This window comes from Petaurus breviceps, unplaced genomic scaffold (assembly GCF_028583685.1).
Source record: "Petaurus breviceps papuanus isolate PSGF00001 unplaced genomic scaffold, PetGlider_PUasm1.0 75765, whole genome shotgun sequence".
In the NCBI taxonomy this organism is placed as follows: domain Eukaryota; kingdom Metazoa; phylum Chordata; class Mammalia; order Diprotodontia; family Petauridae; genus Petaurus; species Petaurus breviceps.
This window is the reverse complement of record NW_027186471.1, coordinates 472-10,598: the sequence shown is the minus strand read 5'-3', so window position 1 is coordinate 10,598 and position 10,127 is coordinate 472. Positions and strand designations below refer to the sequence as shown.

Genomic DNA, 10,127 nt, shown 5'->3' with positions numbered 1-10,127 from the left:
ATCCCTTAAATGTATTCATCACCGCCCCCCTCCTTTTCTATTCCTAAGTATTATTTGGCTTGTACCTATATGGTCTGATGGTTTTCCCTACATTCTTCGATTTAAGTCTGAATTTTGCAATAAGAAACTCATGATCTGAAGAGCAAGGAATAGTTTGCCTGTCAGATTTATGGACACACACACACACAACATGAAACAACTTCCATCAAAGGTTCTTTACCAAGCACCACTTTCCCCATGAATAAAGCTGAGTCACCATTTTCAGCATCAGAGGCAGACTTTCTAGCTTTTTTTAATTTCCTTTCAAGACTTCCAATGTTTCCATGGAAACCAGAGTGGGTGAAGGTTTTGTTTTGTTTCCTCTCTGTGTCTCCTTCCCCTCCCCCCAAATCCATTCATGGGCATCAAACACAATCCACTGTCTGTCCTGGGATGCCCCACCTCCCCATTTCTGTTATACTGCTGTAAAAATGTAAAGCATGTAAACTACTTCATGAAATACTCTCGTGGGTGAGAGTGAAATAATTTGAAATCTGATTTCGTGTCTGTGTATGTGTGTGTGTATGTGTGTGTGTGTGTGTGTGTGCGTGTGCTCATGCATGTGCGCATTGGGCTTTGGAAGTGTGGATCAAGGAGAGGCATGGGTTCTGAGCTGAAATCCATGGGGGCTTCTTAAGGCTGTTAGCGCCAATAATTTCAGAAAAAGGCCTAGTTCAGGCTTAAAAAGCAGAAGGGTGGTGCTATTTCCCTCTGCCTCTCAGGCAGTTTTTTCTCAATTTTTAGGGCACACAAAAAGAATTTTGTTTTTTGTTTCTTAATTTTTATTTTTGTAAAGCAAATGAAACAAACAAGGAGAAAACAAATATATATGCACCTACATATATATATATATACATATATCTGTGTATTCACATATCATATTCATATAAAAATTTATATGAATATGGTCTATGGATGTGTGCATGTTTGTGTAAAATGCCCAGTGATTGGGGACAGACACTAAAACCTGGGGGAGTCATAAAATCTCCTTTAAAAAAGGAGGTACTCTAGCTGGCTGATGAAGGGAGACTTCTAGAAGTAGTGTTGAGGAGAAGGACCTTTATGTATGTGGCATAGGACATATAAAAAACAAGGGGAAAGTAGTTAGAATATATTAAAAAGTTGAGTCAAGTAAAAATTGAGAGCCTACTGTGTCCCTGGAACTGAGCTAAGTGTAGAAATACAAATTAAGACGGTGGGGAATGGGGAGTGGGGGAGAAGATCACTATTCTTGAAGAGTTCATATTCCAAAGGAAGAGATAATGTGTAAATAACTATGTAAAAATAAAACATAGAAAAAATAAATTGGAGGTATTCTCAGAGGAAACTTGCTTTGCAGAAGGTAGAACTTTAGATGACCCCTGCCTGAATGAAGTCAGAGAAGCCAGAAGGTGAAGATGAAGAAGGAGAGAATTTTAAGCGGGGGAGGAGGCAACCAGGGAAACATCAGAGTGGAGATTAAAGTGCCATGTATGAAGAATACAAGAATGATAAAGTATGTGGAGAGAAGTAGAAGTATGGTGGGAGAAGATTGGAAAGATAAAAAGGGACCTGTTTGTAAAGGGTAAGGGATTTATATGTGATTGTGGGATTGATAGGTAGAGGCACAGCCATTTACTGATTTGGGGAGCTGATATGGTCAGAGCTGCACTTTAGGAAAAGGAATCGGACAGTGGAGTGGAGGAGCAATGGGTGTAAAAGGGCTGAAGGGCATAAAAGTCAACCAGAATACCATTGCAATAGTCCAGGTATGAGGTAATGAGGGTCTCCCTAGGATGGTGTCAATGTCAGAGGAGCAAAGGGGATCTATAGAGAGATTCTGTGAAGTTAGAAACAATAGGATTTCGCAGAAGTCCTTGATTATTGGGGAAAGGTAGTGGGGAATGAGAAGTCAGTGTTTTCTCCTAGGTAATTGAGAGGATGGTGGTACTCTTGACCATAACAAATCCCTGTTACAGATCCCTATAATAGATACTGTAAGGATAAGGAAATGTTTGGGGTTCTGGACCTGTTGAGTTTAAGATTTGTTTATAGGACGTCCAGTTTGAGAAGTCGAATAGGAAATTGGACATAAGAGACAGGAAGTCAATAGAGAAAGTAGGGCTGGACAAAAAGATGCAAGAATCATCTGAACAGAGATGACAATTGAAATCATAGGAGGTATGTGTCAGGTGGAATAATCTAAAGAGAGAAAATAAGATGGCCCAGAACAGAGCTTTGAGGGACACCCATGGTAAACAGGTACAACCAGTAATCCAGTAAGGGTGGGTGACAGGGAAGGAAGGGAATGAATCTGGAATTGATAGTTTTAAAATCAAATATTCAAATATATGTGTATATATGTATTTATGTGTGTATATATACACTATTATTAATACCATCTTACATGTAATTGGGAAATAAGATATACAGGCACTGGGGCACAGAGATCTACTGGAAAAGTCAAAAGGGGTATGTGAGAAAATATGGGAGAGAGCAGATTGGAGGAGGGGATATCCTGTGGGACTGCTATTTTGGGTCAGTGGATAGGGGAAAAATGGGGAGAAAATGTGTTACTCAAAATCTGGCAGAAACGAATGATGTATATCAGAAGTTAATAAAGCAGTAAAAAACAAAAAAGAACTGTCTTTGCTGCATCCCACAAGTTTTGGTATGTTGTGTCATTATTGCTGTTGTCTTGAATGAAGTCACTGATTGTTTCTATAATTTCGTGTTTCACCCACTCATTCTTTTTTTAAAATTAAATTTTATGTTTATTTTTAGTTTACATGTTCGTTTCCACAAGATATTGAGTGACACATTTTCTCCCCATCTTTCTCCTACACACCACCGCAAAACAGTGATAACACTGTATACCCCTTCCCCCAATCTGTTCACTCCTATATCCCCCCTCATCTCCTCTCTGACTTTCCAGTTGGGCAAGATTGATCTCTATACCCCAGTGCATGTATATCTTATTTCCCAGTTGCATGTAAAATATATATATATTTGATTTTAAAACTTCGAATTCCAAATTCTTTCCCTTCTGCCCTCATCACCCACCCTTACTGGAAAGATAGGCAATTCAATATTGGATGTAAACATGTAGGTATGCAAAACATTTCCATAGTCGATATGTTGTATGAAAGACTGACTATATTTCCTTCCATCCTATCCCACCTCCCACTTGTTTTATTCTCTACTTTACACTGTCCCTTTTCAAAAGTGTGTGCTTCTAAATACCCTCCCCCCAAACCTGTCCTCACCTCCATCATCCCCCTTCTTATCTCCTTCCCCTTTCTCTCCTGTAGGGTGAGTTACCCTATTTATTGTGTATGGCATTCCCAACCTATGCCAAATTCAATGAGAGTAAGGTTGACCCATTCCCTTTTGCGTTCCTGTTTTCCCCTCCATTGTAACAGTTTTCCCTAACCTCTTCTATGTGAGATAATTTTACCCCATTCTGTCTCTTCCCATCTCCTCTCATTATATTCCTCTCTCACCTCTAAATTTCACCTTTTAAGTATCATCCCTTCCTATTCAATTGGTCCAGTGCCCTTTTTCTATATATACCTGTACACATATATACACACACTCACCCATGTATCCATATGCCCATATAAACTCCTATATACACATATATACATATACATGTATATATATACATATATATATACACACACACATATACATTTTTATTCCTTTCAAGAATTCTCATACTGAGAAAAGATTCATAAGTAACAATTATCATTTTTCCATGTAGGAATGTAAGTAGTCCAACTTTGATAAGTTCCTTATGATTTCTTTTCCCTGTTTACCTTCTCATGCTTCTCTTACTTCTTGTATCTGAATGTCAAATTTTCTATTCAACTCTGTTTTTTTCATCAAGAATTCTTGAAAGTCCTCTTTTCCATTGAATAACCATATTTTCCCCTGAAACATGATACTCAGTTTTGCTGGGTAGGTGATTCTTGGTTTTATTCCAAGCTTCTTTGACCTCTGGAATATCATATTCCAAACCCTTTGATCCCTCAGTGTAGAAGCTCCCAGATCCTTTGTGTTTCCACGGTCTTCAAATTGTTTCTTCTTGGTTGCATGTAATATTTTCTCTTTGATCTGGGAACTCCAGAACCTCGCTATAATATTCCTTAGAGTATTCTTTTGGGCATCTTTTTCGAGAGGTGATTGCTGAATTCTTTCAACCTCTATTTTGCCATCTGGTTCTAAAATATCAGGGCAATTTTCCTTTAGAATTTCTTGAAGGTTGATTTCTAGGTTCTTTTCTTTTATCATGGCTTCAGGTAATTCAAAAAATTTTTAAATTATCTCTCCTGGATCTATTTTCCAGGTCACTGGTTTTTCCATTGAGGTATTACAAATGGCCTTCTATTATTTTTTTCATTTGTTTGGATCTGTTTAATACTATCTTGATTTCTCATTAAGTCACTAGCTTCCATGTGCTCCAATCTAATTCTGAAGGAATTATTCTCCTCATTGAGCTTTTGAGATTCTTTTTCCATCAGGCAAATTCCATTTTTTAAGGCATTCTTCTCCTCATTGGCTTTTTGAGCCTCTTTTGCCATTTGAGTTAGTCTATTTTTTAAGGTGTTATTTTCTTCAATCAGGTTGTTGACTCTCTTTTCCTGATTTTCTTGCATAATTTTCATTTCTCTTCTCCATTTTTCCTCCACTTGTCTTATTTGGTTTCCAAAATCCTTCTTCAACTCCCCTATGGCCTGTAACCAGTTCATATTTTTCTAGGAAGCTTTTGGTGCAGGAGTTCTGACTTTGTTGTCTTCCTATTGTTCCATATTTTGATCCTCTTTGTCCCCAAAATATGAACCCAAAGTTGGATTGCTGTGCTTGCTTTACTTCTTCATGTTGCCAGTCAATTACTTGACTTTTGAACTTTTTGCCACAGTAGAACTCTAATTCTGGAGAGGAGAGCTTTGCCCCAATTGCTGAAATTTTCGCAGCTGCCAGAGCCGTTAGTTGGCTGCCCTCTCTGAATCCTCCACATGCTCTGGCTCACTAGTCACACACCCCAAGACCTCTACCCTCTCACATTGTCTTTGGTATTTATGTGTTGATGATTCTGGAAACTGCCACAGCTGCTGGAGATCTAATCTGGCATTCCTCTAGGCCCAGATGGTCCAGCCACCCTGAGGCAAAAACCATAGTTCAGGCTCGGCTCTGCTCCCAGTAAGCTGCAATGAACACTTACTCTTTCCCTGCTGGGCTAATTTCAGTGGGATATTTGTTTCTCTCTGTCACTTTGTGGGTTCCATAACCCTAAAGTTTGTTTACAGTCATTTTTATAGGTATTTGAGGTTGTTATGGGTGGAGCGAAGGAACTTTTCCTGCTTCCACCATCTTGGCTCCACCCCCTGAACCACTCAATCTTTTGGATTAAATTTTTTAGTTTCCTATTAGGTTTTAGTGTATCTTTACATGGCCCTTTATTTCATATGGTTTTTTTTTTCATTATGATCTGAGAATGATGCATTTAACAAATTTGTCTTTCTGCACTGAATTGTGAGGTTTTTATGCCTTAGTATACGGTCAATTTTTGTGTGTGTGCTATGTACTGCTGATAGGAAGGTATATTCCTTTTTTATCTCCATTCAGTTTGTTCTAGAGATCTATCATGTACAGCCTAAAAATCTACTCACCTCCTTAACTTCTTTCTTATTTCCTTTGAGGTTAGATTTATCAAGTTTAGAGAGGGGGAGACTGAGGTTACCTACTAGTATAGTTTTGCTATCTATTTCTTCCTCTAATGTCCTTTTCTTCTCCTCTAGGAATCTGGATGATATACCACTTGGTGTATATGTGGTAAGTAATGATATTGCTTCATTCTCGATGGTGCCTTTCAGCAGGATATAGTTTCCTTTCTTATCTCTTTTAATTAAATCTAGTTTTGCTTTTGCTTTATCTGAGATAAGGATTGCTACCCCTTCAGCTACTTTAGCTGAAGCATAATATATTCTACTCCAATCTTTTACCTTTACCTTATGCATATCCCCTTGTTTCAAATGTGTTTCTTGTAGACAGCATATTGTAGGATTATGGTTTTAATCCATTGTACTACCTGCCTCCATTTTATGGGAGAGTGCATCCCATTCACATTCATAGTTATGATTATTATCTGTGTCTTTCCCCCCATTTTATTCCCTCCTGTTTGTTTTTTTTTTACTTTTTCCCTTCCCCTCCTCAAGAGTTTTCCTTTTGATCACTGCTTCCCTCAGTATTCCACCCTATGTCCCCCTCTTTACTTACCCTTTCACTTTACTGCTATTTCCCTCCCTTCTAACCCCACCCCCGCATTTTTATCCCACTGCCTTACCCCTCCTACTGCCTTTAGGACCCAATGGATTTTTATAGATAACTTAAGGGAGTGTGTTGTTCCCTCTTTGACTCTAAACCAATGAGAGCAAATTTCATACAGTGCTCCTCTCCCTCCCTCCTTTTCCTCTCTCATAAAGTTTTTGTGACTTTCCACGTTAGAATCTTAAACTTAACTGGTTATGTTGATCACTCTATGAACCAGAAGCAATGAGAACAAAGCTTATCTGATGTTCATCTCCTTCCCTCCTTCCCCTCTACTATAGTATGATTTTATACCTAAAGAGGTATAAAATGTGTGGCATAATTTACCTTTTTCTGCTTTATCCCTTCCTTTTCTCCCATTACAATCACTTAGTATCCCTTCATAAGGATTTTTTAATCATCAGATTAGTTCATTTATACCCACACACTCTATCTACCTATCTACCTATCTATCTGTCTATCTATCTATCTATCTATCTATCTATCTATCTATCTATCTATCTATCTATCATCTATCTATCTGTGTGTCTGTCTATCTAATATCCCTTTTGAATGTCACTATAATTATATAAATTTCACAACTGACAGGTATCAGCTTCTCATATACAGATGTAAACAATTTGATCCTGTAGAATCCCAAATTATGTGCCAGTGTGAGTGGTGTATGTGTGTGTGTGTGTGTTTGTGTGCTCGTGTGAGTTCGTGTTTTCCTTGTTTACCTTTTTATGACTTTCTTGAGTCTTGCAATTGGGGATCAGATTTTTTATTGAGCTCCAGCTTTTTCATCAAGAAAGTCTGGAAGTCCCATATTTCATGAAATGACCATCTCCTTTCCCTAAAGATTATGCTCAGTTTTGCCGGCTAGTTGATCCTTGGTTGCAGTCTTAGCTCTTTTGTCTTAGGAAATATCAAATTCCAATCCATCCAATCTTTTAATGTAGAAGCTGCTAGGTCCTGTGGAATCCTGACTGTAGTTCCACGATATTTGAATTGTTTCTTTTTAGCTGCTTGCAGTATTTTCTCCTTGACCTTGTAATTCTGCAATTTGGCTACTATATTTCTTGGAGTTTTCAATTTGGGATCTCTTTCAGGGGGAGTCTGGTGAATTCTTTCTATACCGATTTTACCCTCTGATTCTAGGACCTCAGGACAGTTTTCTTTGACAATCTCTTGGGGGATGTTGTTCAGGCTGCTTTTTTCATCGTGGCTTTCCAGTAGACCAACAATTATTAGGTTATATCTCCTGGATCTGTTCTCCAGGTCAGTTGTTTTTCCAGTGAGCTATTTTTCACTTTCTTCTAATTTTTCAATCTTCATATTTTGTTTGACTGAATATTGATGCATCATAGAGTCCTTAGCTTTGATTTCATTGATTCTAATTTTTAGTGAATTATTTCCTCTTTTAGTGTTTGAAGCTCCTTTTACATATGTATGTTGTTTGCATTTTTAGGAAAGTATTATCTCCAGTTAGATGTTGAACCTCCTGTCCCAGTTCACAAATTTTACTTTTTAAGGATGTTATTTTTCAGTGATTTTTTTTTTCCAGTTTGGTCAATGTAGATTTAAATTTATCTTCTACCTCTCTAATTTGGCTTTAAAAATCTTGCTTGAGCTCCTCCAAGTATGCTTTTTTTGTCTTGAGACCAATTCATATTTCCTTCTGTGGTCTCAGGTGTGAGCATAGAGTCCATGTTGTCCTCTGTATTTGGTTGTTCTTTCTCGATATAATGATATTGGATCGACTTTCATGCTTTTGCTTTCTCAGTTCCCTTCTTACCCATCGTGATTGCCTGTTTCCTGACATTTCTTCTCAGGCTGGGAGAAGGGCCTGGTTGTTGACTTTGTGTGCTGTAGCCTCTGGGTGTCTAGACTGAGGCAAAGACCGGGACTCTCAGGGTTTCCCCTGAGTTCCCCTGAGGCTCACAAAGTAACATGTGGGGGAAGGGTGGTCTGGTCCCTTCAGGTTTCAACCTCTGTGTTCCTGGGCTACATTTCAGGCAGGCTCAGCAGGTGGAATCCAGCAGAGCCAGTGTCTGCAGATTACCCTGATGGTGCTAATGCCCACCTGGGCTTGTGTTGTTAGGGCTTCCTGGCTCTAACCCCTGGGCTTTGGGAGCTCCTGCTGGTCAGCTAAGGTGGAGTTTTTTGGGACCTCTCCCACCCTTCACTTCAGACTCCTTACTGCTTCAGTTATACCCTTTCTCAGTGACTCCTAAGCCTGAGGCTATTTCCACTCTTTCAGCAATTTATTCTGGGTGGGACATTTATCTCTGTGTTTTCTGGGTCAGGGAGGGGGATTCAGAGCAGCTAGGGATTACTCTGCCATCTTGGGTTCTGGAAGTTCAGCTATGTGATTTTTAAACTTACTGCCTGTGGGCTGATAGCCCCAGGAGAAGCTGCTGTCACTGCTTCAGGCCCTGCACTTTCTCTGACCAATCCTCAGTCCTTTGGTGAGACAGCTGTGAATCACCCTTGAGGTGGGTAAGACCTGGCTGGGGCTCTATCTCAAACCACTGTAGTCTGCTCTCAGGTCTGCACTGGTGTAACCCCCTCTGTGCTACCCCTGCCCAGACCTACATGGGCACTTTCCTGGGCTGGGAATCTGCCATGCTCATTCTCCCAATGGATTCTGTCACTCTAACATCTGTTTAGATTCACTTTTTAAAGTTTAGTGATTGAATTCATGGAGGAGCTTAGAAAAGTTCCTTCTTCCATTCTGCCGTCTTGGCAAAACCTCCACTCTAATACCTTTGCCAACAAAACCCAAATTGGGTCAAAAAGAGTCAGACGTGCCTGAAACAACTGAACAACATGGTCTCCTTTGTGGAATGGAACTCCATTGTTCAGGGAAACAACACCAGGTACATTCACTGACATGAACTGAATTGAGATTTTACCTGTGCCTAACATATTGTGGACCTTGGTAAAGATCAATGCAGATACGATTAATATGCTTTTCTTGACTTTTAATAAATATTTCCAGTACTAAGTAATCTCTCATTTGTGATTTCTTTTCAGGAACTCCTTTTAGGCAAGGTGACCAGACCAGCAAATCTTCATTCCCCTCACAGTGCTGTTTGTGATTTCCAGAACTCATCACCATGCCTCAGCTGCAATCTCACCCCAGAACTTTCAGCTGCACTTGGGGCCTCCTCACACTGGAAAACCCATGGAACTTTGTTGCGTGTTCACTCAGGGATATCCCTGCCAACTTGCTGGTCCATTCATCCAAATGGTCCATTCAGGGGCCTCCATTTCATTAAGAGGACAGGTTGGTCAAGCTTCTCTTCTTTCTAGGATGGGCTTCTGAATTTATAAAAAGAAACATCAGACCTGAACTGCAGTCTCACCCTGGACCTTCCCTCAATAAACCGTCCCTGTTCACCTGGATCATAATGTACCGCTGAGAACTCACCCTGGATCTCGGGGAGGGGGTGGCAGAGCTAAGGTGGTGGTGTAGAAGCAGGACTTCGGTGAGGCTCCAGCTTCCATCTCCTCCCATACATGTAAAAAATTACTCTAAACAAACTTTAAAGCTATGGAACCCACAAAGTGACAGAGAGAAACAAATCTCTTACTGAAGGAAGCCTGGCAGGCCGACAGGAAGTGTCCATCCTAGTGTGCTGGGAGCCAACAACAGTCCTGACTGAGCTGTGGTTTTAGCCCCAGGGTGGCCCCAGTGACCAGCAGCTGGAGCAAACTTCACGAGAGTAAGTCACCAGCAGATGTAGTGCTTTCCAGACTTCTCAATCCACAAACGCCAAAGACAAAATAAAAGG

At 39.9% G+C, this 10,127-nt stretch overlaps 1 long non-coding RNA gene across 1 annotated transcript; it reads left to right on the top strand.

Annotated features, from left to right (window-relative positions):
- The first annotated feature begins 5,196 nt into the window (after positions 1-5,196).
- Positions 5,197-9,720, top strand: LOC138174647 (uncharacterized). The gene is made up of 3 exons (XR_011171799.1): positions 5,197-5,266; positions 5,820-5,853; positions 9,367-9,720. It is a non-coding gene; the product is annotated as an uncharacterized lncRNA (long non-coding RNA).
- Positions 9,721-10,127: the final 407 nt, after the last annotated feature.